We start from the raw sequence: 12,701 nt of genomic DNA, 5'->3' as shown, positions 1-12,701 counted from the left end.
TCACTCGAACATGAAATTTGCGAACCGTTTCGACTCGAACATCGTTAAACTCTATTAGTGACGTCGTTGCGTGTGAAATGTACGAGCGACCGCTAACGAGCAAAAATACTCACCTTATCGTTCATCGTTTACACGCTCCTCCATTCCCAAATATCGTTGCTGTTGCAAGACGCAGGTTGTTTGTCGTTTCTGCGGCAGCACACATCGCTATGTGTGACACCACAGGAATGAGGATCCTCACCTTACCTGCGGCCGCAAGCAATCAGTAATGTAGGAGGTGGGTCGGATGTTCGTCCCGCTCATCTCTGCCCCTCCGCTTTGATTGGGCGCCCGCTTAGTGACGTCGCTGTGATGCCGAACGAACCGACCCCTTAGAAAGGAGGCGGTTCGCCGGTCACAGTGACGTTGCTAGGCAGGTAAGTAGTGTGACGGGTCCGAGCGATGTTGTGCACCACGGGCAGCGATTTGCATGTGACGCACAAACGACGGGGGCGGGTAAAGCGACCTTAAGAGTCTCCATTTCCAAAAATTGTTGACTAGTCGTGATTCAGGAGGAAGCAAAACTAAGAGAAATAAGAGGAATATTAGGTGCTTCATACATAAATAAAGAAGCCATATTGTAAAAATAACAGCGGTGGACAAACCTTTGATTATTGCACCATCAAGCCACTTGTTAATAACATCAGCAGAAGTAGCAACAGCAGCCACAGAAGCCACAACAAAGGTGTCATAGACTGCAATAATGCAAGAACAATGCAGCATACTGAAATCTACATCATCACCCAGTCTTCACGGTATGTTGCTGGGGTGGAAAACACATTGGAGATCCAAGACTTGTTCATCTTGATAAAAGTTGGGCGATCTACAGTAGACAGCCAGAGGTGCTTATCCATCAGGACACCATCAGCAGTGCTGAAGACACATTCTGAAAGAATGCTGGCTACAGGGCATGACAAAATCTCCAAGGTGTGACTGGTGACTATGTGGCAGACTTGTACTCTGTTCTGCTGGTGCATGTAATGGTCTAAAAATTGTGTTCCACACCTCGCAAAAATTCTTGCTGCCAATTAAACTGCTGCTCCTATTGTTTCTGTGATGATGACTCTATGTCCCCGGGGTTGGAAGTATAGAACAGCAATGCACACTATGTCCTTCATTGCTTTCTTGGGGAAAACCACTCTTAAGATAGTGTATAGACTTGTTTTGATACTCCAGCATGAGCGTGTCCCTTTCCGGGTGTGAAAGCATCTGACAAAATTAACCCTTGTACCAAGTCGTCAGCATTATTTTTAATCCTAACAATTCGAATCATGTTGCAGAAGGTGCTTATGTGTCGGACACTTCCGTCAGGTCCAAGTCCATGATGTGTTGGTGGCGGGATAATACTCACGCTTGCTTCCTCCTTCCCCTCCCAACAACCACAAACAACAGACAGGGGATCAATATCTTCTTCATTACCTGACTATTGCGTGCCCATCACTTCTTCCTCCTCATCCTCCTCCATTTGATCCTTAACTCCTGCACCTTCACTAACAGTTTGTCTGGTCCCATGAGCCCCCATCGATCTCTGTACTCCACCCTCCTATGCCACCCCCCTGGGCGACTACAGTCCAGACCCTAGAGATATTGCTATCCCTTCCGCATCCTCCCCTGCTTCCTCTTCTTTCTCTGGGATCACTAACTCCTCCCACAGACTATTCAACGTGTGCTCTAGCAATGTAATGTGACCGCACACTGTGACCTCAGATGTAGCAAATTCATGATCATCATGGGACGTCATGGAGTGGGTCACGTCTAACCCGCAAGGTTGTTTTGGGGGGCTAATGAATTTGAGAAAGAGGGTGTTTTTTGTTTGCTTTTTTAAATAAAGGATTTTTCTCTGTGTTTTGTGTTTATTTCTTTGAACTTACAGGGTTAGTAGTTACTTACCTTGAGTTTGAAGATATCTGGGGGGTTGACAAAGCACAGCTGTCATTAACCCCTTACCCTGATTTCCACCGCTCCAGGATGAGCCAAGTAAAGCAACAAAATTGGCACATCTAATGGTTGTGCCAATTCTGGGGCAGCTGTGGGCTGCTATTTTTAGGCTGTGGAAGGCCAATAACTCAGCTAGGAATCAAAATTAAGCGAGACCTCCCAACTTATTTTTTATTATTTATTTAAATAATTTGAAAAAAACGCATGGGGTCCCTCATATTTTAATACACAGTCAAGATAACACACACAGCCTGTAGTTGTCTGCTATATCTGTGCTGTGTGTCAAAATAAGGGGGACCTTGCGCCATTTTTAATATTTATTTATTTATTTTTACACTCCAGTTCGGGGGCACAGACAGCTAGTGTGAATGCAATCGCATACACTGTTACAGAGGGTGAGCAAAGAAAACAGGACTTTAACCAATCACAGATACTGTTTCAGAGGGTGGGTAGGAAAGCAGTGGCGGCGAGTAACCTGAGTGACGGCACCACTGATCACGCGGCTCACTTCAGTCACTCAGGGGATTTGCGCTCACCAGTGAGTCCTTCACCTGTGAAAGGCAAATCAGGCTGCGGCACACAGACAGAGCCTCGCGATAACAATAAAGTTGGGTGAAGTTCATCCGAGGAGTTCATTCTGATCGCGCGGCTCTGTCTCGCAGCCAGCCATGTTCTATGGGTATGTAGCAGAGCCAAGTGGGACCACACTGTCAAAAATGCATCCAGAATGCATTCAAAATGCATCCAAAACATTTTCCGTGTGGCTGCTGGCTGAAATTTTTAGGCTGGGGGGCTCCCCGTAATGTGGGGCTCCCCATCCTGAGAATACCAGCCTTCAGCCGTGTGGCTTTACTTTGGCTGGTATTAAAATTGGGGGTGACCGCATGCCATTTTTTTTAAATTATTTATTTATTATACTACACTACATAGACCCGCCCACCACCGGCTGTGATTGGTTGCAGTGAGACAGCTGTCACTCAGCGTCAGGGCGCGTCTAAATGCAACCAATCATAGGCGCCAGTGGGCGGGGGAAGCAGGGAATACGAGATGGAGTAATGAGTGGCATTTTCAAAAGAGGAGAAGCCGCCGGAGCAGTGTGACAGCCGTGCAGCGCAGCACCGGTGATTGGTCAGTGATCAGTGAGTATGAGAGAAGGGGGGAAAGGGAGAGACTGACATCTACAGAGAGACTGATACCGACAGACAGAGACCAAAAGACCTGCATTCTGTTTATCAAAAAAGCGATTTATGGAGCTGCTAGCAGCTACTGGACACTGTGTTCTGCCCTTCTTAATAGGACTATTTATTACTTGGATCTTCAAACACTCTCCCGCGCACAATATGGTCTATCTACACCGCCAAGTCCCTATCACTGCGTGTTCACAAAATGGCCGCTGGCTTTTATAGCCCTATGACGCTGTGCGGCCAAGCCAATCACAGTAACACCACAACAAAGATGGCTGCAGTATTACTGTGAGGGCAAGCAACATCAGATGTGTTCATTGGCTGGAACACAGGCTCCAGGAAGTCAGAAATGAAAATGAAAGTATCGGAGCGGGTGTTATTTTATCCGTCGGATAGCGAATGGTGCGAATAGTCTGTTATCCATCGGATACCGAATAGTGGTGAATATATTTGCTCATCCCTATTCATACTGTATATACAGCTGACACCAGCTGTCTATGAATTGGGAACAGTCTGTGTGCCCATAGTACTGTTGCACCCTGCTTTTCACCAGGGGTATTGCTGATCAAAAACCCAAGCCCCAAGACAATGCAGGGAGCACCGTGCAGGGATCTAGATGGAAGACAAACCACAACCTAAAGCAGGTGATGAGAGAAGCTGCCTACTAAAGCCCCTGCTGCTTGGGGATTGGGTAGGGAACCAAAACTAAATGCAGCTGAGTTGGAAAGGCTACAGAATGCAGCTCAGAAAGACAAACCAAGGCCAAGGAGAGCAAAGTGGTGATCGCAGATTTTAAACTATAGTTTTAACTGAAATGCTGCATTGTTTCAGAGTCAAACATACAGTACCTGGCTGGATCCAAACTGACATTGTCTGATACATGCTGCCCATGATCCTCTGCCACACCTGTGGACCCCAGCACAAACGTATAGTTACAAACTTTTATGGTGTGGGTTTAATCAAAAGGTAATTTTCTGATGATACATTCTATCAAGCTATTTTGACTGGATAATTCCACCAAATGCAAAGATTGCTTTTAAAAGGTTATTCCCAAAGCAGTCATTTAAACACTAATTCATTCATGATAGGGTTAGACTACTAGAGATTAGCAGATCGCATTGTGCAATGTCGATGCAGGTCAGTTCACTCTGATTGTGGACAGGAGCTGCTAAAATTGTAATAGTTTCCAGGATATCAGGCTTGTATCATGATTAGCCGGACTGGTGAGACCTCCTCACCTGTGCATTGCACAAAACACAAATATTGTCATACCAGGCCAGTGAATCAAACACTGCATTGGAGAACCAGAAGCTAAAGATATTTGTGTGCCGCCCCTGCAGCGGTCGAACCACTTGCATCCGGGGGGTGATTATTCGTGGCTCGAGTGTCTCCGGAACCGGGGGCTAGGGACCACACTCGAATGAAAAGTGGAGTATTTACAGGGGAGATATAGTTCGTGACGCCACCCATGGTGTACAGTAATTGGGAGTACCGCCGCTGCTTTCTCTCTTTGGGTACGGGCAGCAATCTCCCGTCGTCGCTGATCTTGGGTTGTCATCTCCTTATGTAGCTTACGCTGGTGTCGTTCCCAGTAGGGGGCGTCAGCATCCGACTTCGCCTTCCTTGCTGGCATGGGTTGTAGGTGTACTCTTGTGGCCCGAGCAGCCGCCAGGATGCCGCGCGGCAGCGAAACTGGCAGCTCCTCAGGTTCCACCTCTGCCATTACAGGAAGAAGGACTGACTGCTTCGCACCCGGGGATGCAGAGTCCGAGTGTTCCGTATCAAGGTATGGGCCCGGTGATGCGGCCGGGTCTGGTCGGGCCGGTGTTGGGGTAACCGCTGTCGTGGCCTGGTCGGGTGACAGGGTCGGGACCTCTGCAGCTGGCTCCTCGAAAATTGGGGCTGAAGGTTCCGCTGCCGAGGTTGGAATAGGCAGCTCCGCGTCCGCTGAGGACACTGGTGGCGGTGGTGAAGTGATTGCTGTAAGCGGGGGCAGACCGAATCCCACAGCCGCATAAGCCAGATCACTACGATCAACTGGGACTGTGTCACCACTTACCCGCTCTTCACGTGGGACTTCTATCTCACAGGCTCGCACTGCCATTGTCAGGCTCCTCATCTCTTCCTTCCAGTGTTCCAGTATGAAGAGGAATTGCGTCTGCATCTTCCTGCAGAGCTGCTCCGTCTTTTGCTTGATCCAGGTCACGGTTCCGGGCTCAGCGCGCTCCGGAGACCAGTCTCGAGCAGCCGCCATCTTTTCTCCGCGGTCTCCAGAGTCCTGGCGTCCCTGCTTCTCCTCCACATGCCGTCATACCCCCTTGGTTTTCACCCACCACTCTCTGCTGCGCTGGGGCCCTCCGGGAACTTCTGGTTCCGGGCAGACACTCAAGACGAAGGGCAGGGCTTCTGCTTCACACGAATTTGGTCGAGAAGATGGCGGAAATGGCGGGAAATGGGGCCTCTGACACGCAGTTTGGACTTTCAAGGCGCATGTCACCCAGGTAAGTGGGTCCTGTTCGGATCCTGTTCATGACGCCAAGTTTCTTGAGCTGTGCCACCTCTGCAGCAGTCTAACCACTCAGAGCCGGGGGTGATTATTCGTGGCTGGAGGGTCTCTGGACTCGGGGACTAGGGATCACACTCGAATGAAGAGGGGGGTATTTACAGGGGAGATATATTTCATGATGCCACCCATGGTGTACAATAATTGGGAGTACCGCCGCTGCCGTTGGGAGTACCCGAGATGATGGAGTGGGGCAGATAAGGTGTTGTCACCCTCCATGGGTAGGGGAAGTCCCCAGGACTCGGTGGGATGGAGGGGTCACTCAGGTACTCACTCAGTCAATAAGCAGACGCTGACAACCGGGTAAACCAAATCTCGGGGTATCGCTGCCGCTTGAGGGGAGCACACCCAGGACCCGTCCCCTATAGTGTTGCCTGGTGATCCATGAACTGCCTCCTGGCACTAAGTTTAACTTCAACATGGTGGCCCAGTAGTCTGAAACTTGCCAGGCCCCGCTCCCCACTTTGGCTAAGTGTAGGAGCCTGCTCTCAGGGCTCACGCTTGGGATTTTCTGGACCATTTTGTTGGAAGGCCCTATCCCCCTCGTTGCGCTAGTGCCCCGATTCTGGAGCGGGTGGGAACAGATCATAAACGCTCCGTTCTGCTCAGGTTAATTGCCATGTTGCCTGAAGCTTCTCCCGACCTAGGGTCTGTGCACCCCGCCGTACCTTCAGTCCCGGACCGGTGACAGTGTCAGGCTGCTGACATTCCTCCTTGACAGGTCCAGGCACCTAGCCGCAATCCCCTGTGACTGGGGGTCCAACTCCTCTAGGTCCAGACCACCGTCTGCAATCTATACAGCTTCTCTTGGGAGCCACCACTCCCAACCTCCTCTCACTCAACTCCCTCCATGACTCCTCTCACTACACTACTCACCTCCCCTCCCTGACCCCTAAAGTGGGCGACTCTATTCCACTCAAGCCGTCCACTGGTGTGCCTGGTGGGTGTGGTGCAGTGTGTATCTAGGATTTGATTTGCTGTTGGAGGCAACTGCATAAGATAAGGACCCAGAACCATAAGGAACTTGTAGTACTGTATGGAAGGGCAGTTTGTGCAGTACCCTGTGATGACCTGATAGTCCAGGGGCATCACATTTGCACGGCTCCTGTCCACAGCCAGAGTGGACTGAACTGGATATGCTCATTTGTAGATAGGGGATAATTTTCTGATTGCTTGGGGTCCAAGCAGTTAAACTCACAGTGATTCTAAGAATGGGGCTTTGGACAAAGCAATTGGACTTTGCAGAACACCTTTAGGAATGAAGTGGGGAGATAAGTCACTGCCAGAGAGTCTGCAGCAGCTCTCCCAGAGAACGAAGGAATGGGTTTCAGGGGAGATGGCTTGTCCATGCCAATTAATCAGTGTATTGCTATATATATATTACACATTATTGTTATTTAACAGCCTTCAGCTCAATTTGAGACATGGCAATTTGAATGAATGCTCTGTAGGAAGATCGATCTTGTGCAAGTCTGGATAAGTTCAAAAGGGTCTTCTCTGCCATTGTCTTGATAGTATCAAGCCATCAGGTTGCTGGTCTTTCTCTTCACCTTGTGCCTTCTATTCTTCCGATCACTATATCCTTCTCCATTCATTAGTCTATGTACGAGCTGAGACTTCATCACCAGTGAAATGATCCTCAATTTCATGACCTTGTCCATTGACTTTATTGTTGATTTGCCCATAGCTATTCTGCTATTGACTTGCAGTGTTGTTGATGCATCTTGAGTGATGATTGATCCGAGTAGGTTGAAGTCCTGTACAACTTCCAGTTTGTCGTCTTCCCTCTCAGAAGTGTCCCAGCCACACCTGTCAGTAATCAATATTTTTGTCTTCCTTCTATTGAATAGTAGTCCCATGTTTGATCTTTCCACCTTCACACTCCGTAATAAGTCCTTGATTCCATCGACGCTTTTTTCTATCAATACTGTATCATCTACGTATTTAAGATTGTTGATGATTAATTCAACAATTTTGATTTGTTTTTCCTTTTCAACAAGTCTAGCCTTACATAGAAATAGCTTTTGCATATAAACTGAAGAGAAATGTTAAAAGGATGCATTGTTTGACGCCTTGCTCTTCTTTGAACCATGCCGTATGACAGTGTTCTATTTAAAATTGTTACTTCTTGGTCAATGTAAAGGTTCCTAATGAGGCTGATCAGATGTTTTGGCACACCCATATCCTTCATGTTATTGCAAAGTTTCTGGTGATCAACTCAGTCAAAGGCTTTGCTGTAGTCGATGAAGCAAAAATAAAGTTTCTTGTTATGTTCTTTGGCCTTTTCCATCATCCATCTAAAAATGTTAGCAATTAGATCTCTTGTTCCTCTGCCTTTTCGTAATCCTGCTTGTTCCTCTGACAGCTCTTTGTCAAAGTAGGGCTGTAGCGGTCTTCGTTGGATCTTCAGTAGTATTTCACTGGCATGAGGTATGAGCTCCTTAGTCCAATAGTTTACACATTTGGTAGCATCTCCCTTATTCGGAATAGGAATAAACACTGATCTTGTCCAGTCCTTAGGCCATTTTTCAGTTTTCAGTTGTGCATATTTGTTGACACCAGTGTGTTATCATGTGTGACATCAGCTGCTTCTTCAGAAGACTTTATTAGTTCTATTGGAATATTGTCACATCAATTTGCTTTGTATTAGGGCAGAAGCTTTATCACAGCAATACCTGCATCTTTTAAGATGCTCAGTTTGCTGTCATTCCCAGTGTCCATTTTTTCCCATATCACTGAGTTGTTCTTGTAGAGTTGCTCAGTGTATTCTTACCATCTTTCCTTCATCTGTTCAGGCTCAGATAGTTTCTTCTCATTGGCATCTTTCAATGTTCCTGAAGCACCATGCACCCTATGGTGTCAGGTGTTGCTAAGAAATCTCAAAAATATATTATAAACCCCAACTTTTTTAAAAAAAATTCCTTTATTATACCAAAAGCTAAACAGACTCATAGACTTAAATACAAACAATGTCTCAGCTGGATTCAACCAATAAGGGGGTAGATACATTGCAATATACAATTCATCCTTCTTTCACGATTCAATACCTATTTCCCCTCATCAAAAAATTCCTCAGAGGGAAAAATTGCAATTTTTCAAAAATGTATATATACTTCATACCATTATTCACATTATATATATTTTTTTTAAAAATACCTATTAAACTCACCATCACACAGTGGTTTAGGAGCTGAATACAGAGACAAAAAGATATTTCGTCTCTATATCTAGTTCCAACCCCTATCCAGTTTTTGAGACCATAAAAACACACTTATGATAATGTCATCCCTGGTCACTCTTTTTGATGTTTTTTGACAGCTACTCGACATCCAAATCACATCCTCAACTGGTCAATTGAACAGAAGAAAAAACAGGGATAACTTTTTTAAAAAAAGCACATCCTGGAATACCCTAGGTTATTCCTAACAGAACCAACACCCAATATGTAGTGCAAACTCATCTACCGAACTGTTATTTTAGATACCATGCACCCTATAGAATGCCAAAGGTCATTCTCTACAGAACAGAGACTTAATATCGGCCCGAGGCCATCATCTGAACTGTTAGAAAAAAGATTTTTTCAGCAAAGCAACAAACACATATATGCCAAAGATAATACAGAATAAAAAGTCCAGTAACCATAATTTGTTCCTTAATAGGATTCTTGATAGATGAAATATTTATCACATATCCACTTGAGATTGTCATATAAAATAATATCCTTCTTCATAGAGTTAGTTGATTTCAGACATGTGAAATGTCACAGGTTCCTTTTGGTAATGGTTAGACACTCTGTGCTTGATAGCTTCACAATCTTGGGATACAATTTACACCTTACACCTCGACGCGTTTCCCTCCTTGTATGATAGAGCCAAAGGGTTCATCAGGAGGTTTTATTGATCCATGAGTTTAATATCAATATTCAATATGGATCTAAAAGAGGAAGAGATAAATATATACAATCTCTCTGTATAGACAAGAAACGCTTCCCAACATACACATAAGAAGACTACACCGTCAAGATCTTACTCAAAATGAGGCTATAAATGATCCCATTAGATACCAATTGCCCCATTCCGTATACATATTCCCTACATCAAAACAGGTCTACTCCTTACAAATGAAAAGGAGAGCACAAATATGTATGCATATATCTAAATCAGTAACCCCAAGAACAATCATATAGACCAAGTCAGTCAGCTGATTTTAAAAAGATACAATAGATATAGACAATGTCACTTACCCCAAAATCACCTCAGATAAAGTATGGTATGCCAAACCGGACCACTACAGCAATTGTTTAGGGGTCCAAGTAAGATGAGACAGTAGAAACTGGCAAAACGCCATGATAGCCTCCGTCCCAAAAAATCCCCAAATGAGGACACCAGCACGCCAACCAGCAACCATGCGGCAACCTTTTAAATGAGTGCGGGAGCCATTACATTTCCGGTCCCAGCCGCCTCCCATCATTCATTGCGACCGCGCACACGCGCAGTCACGTCATTCACCCTGCTTCATACACAGACCTGATGTCACTTCCCATATATCTCATCAAAGCCACCGCGCTTGCGCAAACCTGCGCCAACCACGCAGCCGCCCATATTCTCCAAGCGGCACCACGAAGGTTCCCATAGCGCAGCGCCGCGCATGCGCCCGAGGCATAAGATATACACAGGCTGAATTCACCATGAAACAAAATTCCACATAGCAAAAGGGTCACAAATAGAGGGTTAATGCTTACTAACTGACTAGAATTTAAAGATATAGAAGAGAAAATGCTTTAAATAAAGGGGCCTTACTGCATACATATATTGATGTAGTAATTATAATTAATAAAGGATCAATTCCAAAGAAAAGGGAGCATTCCTACCCCACCAACATTATTAGACCTACACTTTCCACCCCTCTCTTTACCAATTATTGACCTTTAGCTTACTAATATTATTGATAAAAACCAAACCCAATAATGGGGGTTTATATTATGAAGGTTATCATTCAATCTAACCTCCTCTAGTCTTTCCAATATCACCGGACCTACACTAAAGCCAGTAAAGGAAGAAAACACCCTCCCCCCCAGTGGAACCATCTCAAATCATCCCCAGATATATCACATCCCAATATACATCAATCCAGAAAACACCCATATGTTAGGTTTTCATTAAGACCCATTGGTTGTACCGACCCCAAACGAAAAATCCATTCCGTTTCTTTCCTAAGAATCTTATTGTCCCAATTCCCTCCTCTTTCACTTTGTATGATTACTTCTAGGACCTCAAATTTAAGTACGCCTGAGTCACCTCCATGATTTTCCCAAATATGACAGGATATGGGGGTATCCCATTTGTGCCGGATATCCCCCAAATGATCCCCTATACGCCTTCGAAATTCACGTCGCGTTTTCCCAACATAGTTCGTTGGGCATGTACATGTTGCCACATATACTACCCCTTTTGTCAGGCAATTTGCAAAGTCCCTCAAAAAATACTTATTTCCTGTGGCTACACTAACTGAATACTTAGAAACATTAATCCAATCACAGAAGTGGCATCTACCACATCTAAAGGTGCCGCAAATCCGACGGTTCAGCCACGTCCCCTCCGATAGTGGTTTCTTATAGTGGCTATGCACCAATCGGTCTGCTAATGACCTACCTCTCCTGAAAGTTATCCTGGGGACCTCCGAGATATTATCTCCTATAGATTCATCCGCCTTCAAAATGCCCCAGTGTCTCCTCAAAATTCCAAAAATTCGTTCCGCCTGCACATTATAAGTACCAATAACCCTGATTTCATCCGGGTTAATTCTCTGTGTATTTGGGACTAGCAGGGAACTCCTCTGTTTATGGAGAGCATATTGAAAAGCTCCATTCAGGGCCATCTCAGGATACCCTCTGTTTCTAAATCTTTCCCTCAAATTGGAAGCCTCCAATTTGAAAGAGTTAATCTCAGAACAGTTGCGCCTTGCGCTAAGGTATTGTCCCTTTGGAATACCCTTCCGAAGGGGCAGGGGGTGATGACTCTCCCATCGCAATAAACTATTAGTTGATGTAGGTTTCCTAAATATGGTTGTGTGAATAGAGCCTTTCTCATCCAATGAGATAAGAAGATCAAGGAACGATATTTTCTGCTGGTCTATCTCGTATGTGAACCTTAGATTAAAACTATTCACACCTAGTTCCTCCACCATTTGCACAAATTCATCCCTAGTCCCAGTCCAGATGATCAAAACGTCGTCTATATATCTGTACCACACACTTATCTTATCTTGCCACCATTTATATTCCCCAGAAAATACGACGGTTTCCTCCTACCAACCCAGGAGGAGATTTGCATAGCTGGGCGCACATGAGCAGCCCATCGCAGTCCCCCTGAGTTGATGGAAGTACTTACCGCCGTATAAAAAATAGTTATGGTGCAAGACAAATGACAGTAGATCGAGGACAAAATCATTGGCCGGCCGAAGTGGACGGCCCTCCCAGATAGATAGTATCGGACAGCTTGTAAACCCTTCTCATGCACGATACTACTATAGAGCGCCTCCACGTCGATCGACGCCAAGAACGTTCCCCGATCCACTGTCATCCCCTCCAATTTCAATAGAAGGTCCGATGTATCTCTTAAGTATGTGGACAGTGATACAACAAAAGGCCGCAATTTTTTATCAACATAGATTCCGAGGTTCCGACCAATCGAACCTGTTCCGGCCACAATGGGCCTTCCCCTCAATGGTTCCACCCCCTTATGCAATTTTGGAAGTGCATAAAAGGTAGGCACCACCGGATGAGTAGGGACAAGGAACTTGTGCTCCTGGGCCGAGATTAAACCAGTATCCAAGGCTTCATCTATTAACACAACCAAATCCCTAAGAAACCGTTCAGTGGGATCAGTCTTGAGAATTCCATACGTATCATTATCCTTCAGGATTCTCATACACATGGAGTTATATTCTTCATGATCTAAAACAACAATGTTGCCCCC

Source organism: Anomaloglossus baeobatrachus, chromosome 4 (assembly GCF_048569485.1).
Source record: "Anomaloglossus baeobatrachus isolate aAnoBae1 chromosome 4, aAnoBae1.hap1, whole genome shotgun sequence".
NCBI classification, from domain to species: Eukaryota; Metazoa; Chordata; class Amphibia; order Anura; family Aromobatidae; genus Anomaloglossus; species Anomaloglossus baeobatrachus.
Note: the sequence above shows the minus strand (reverse complement) of the source record.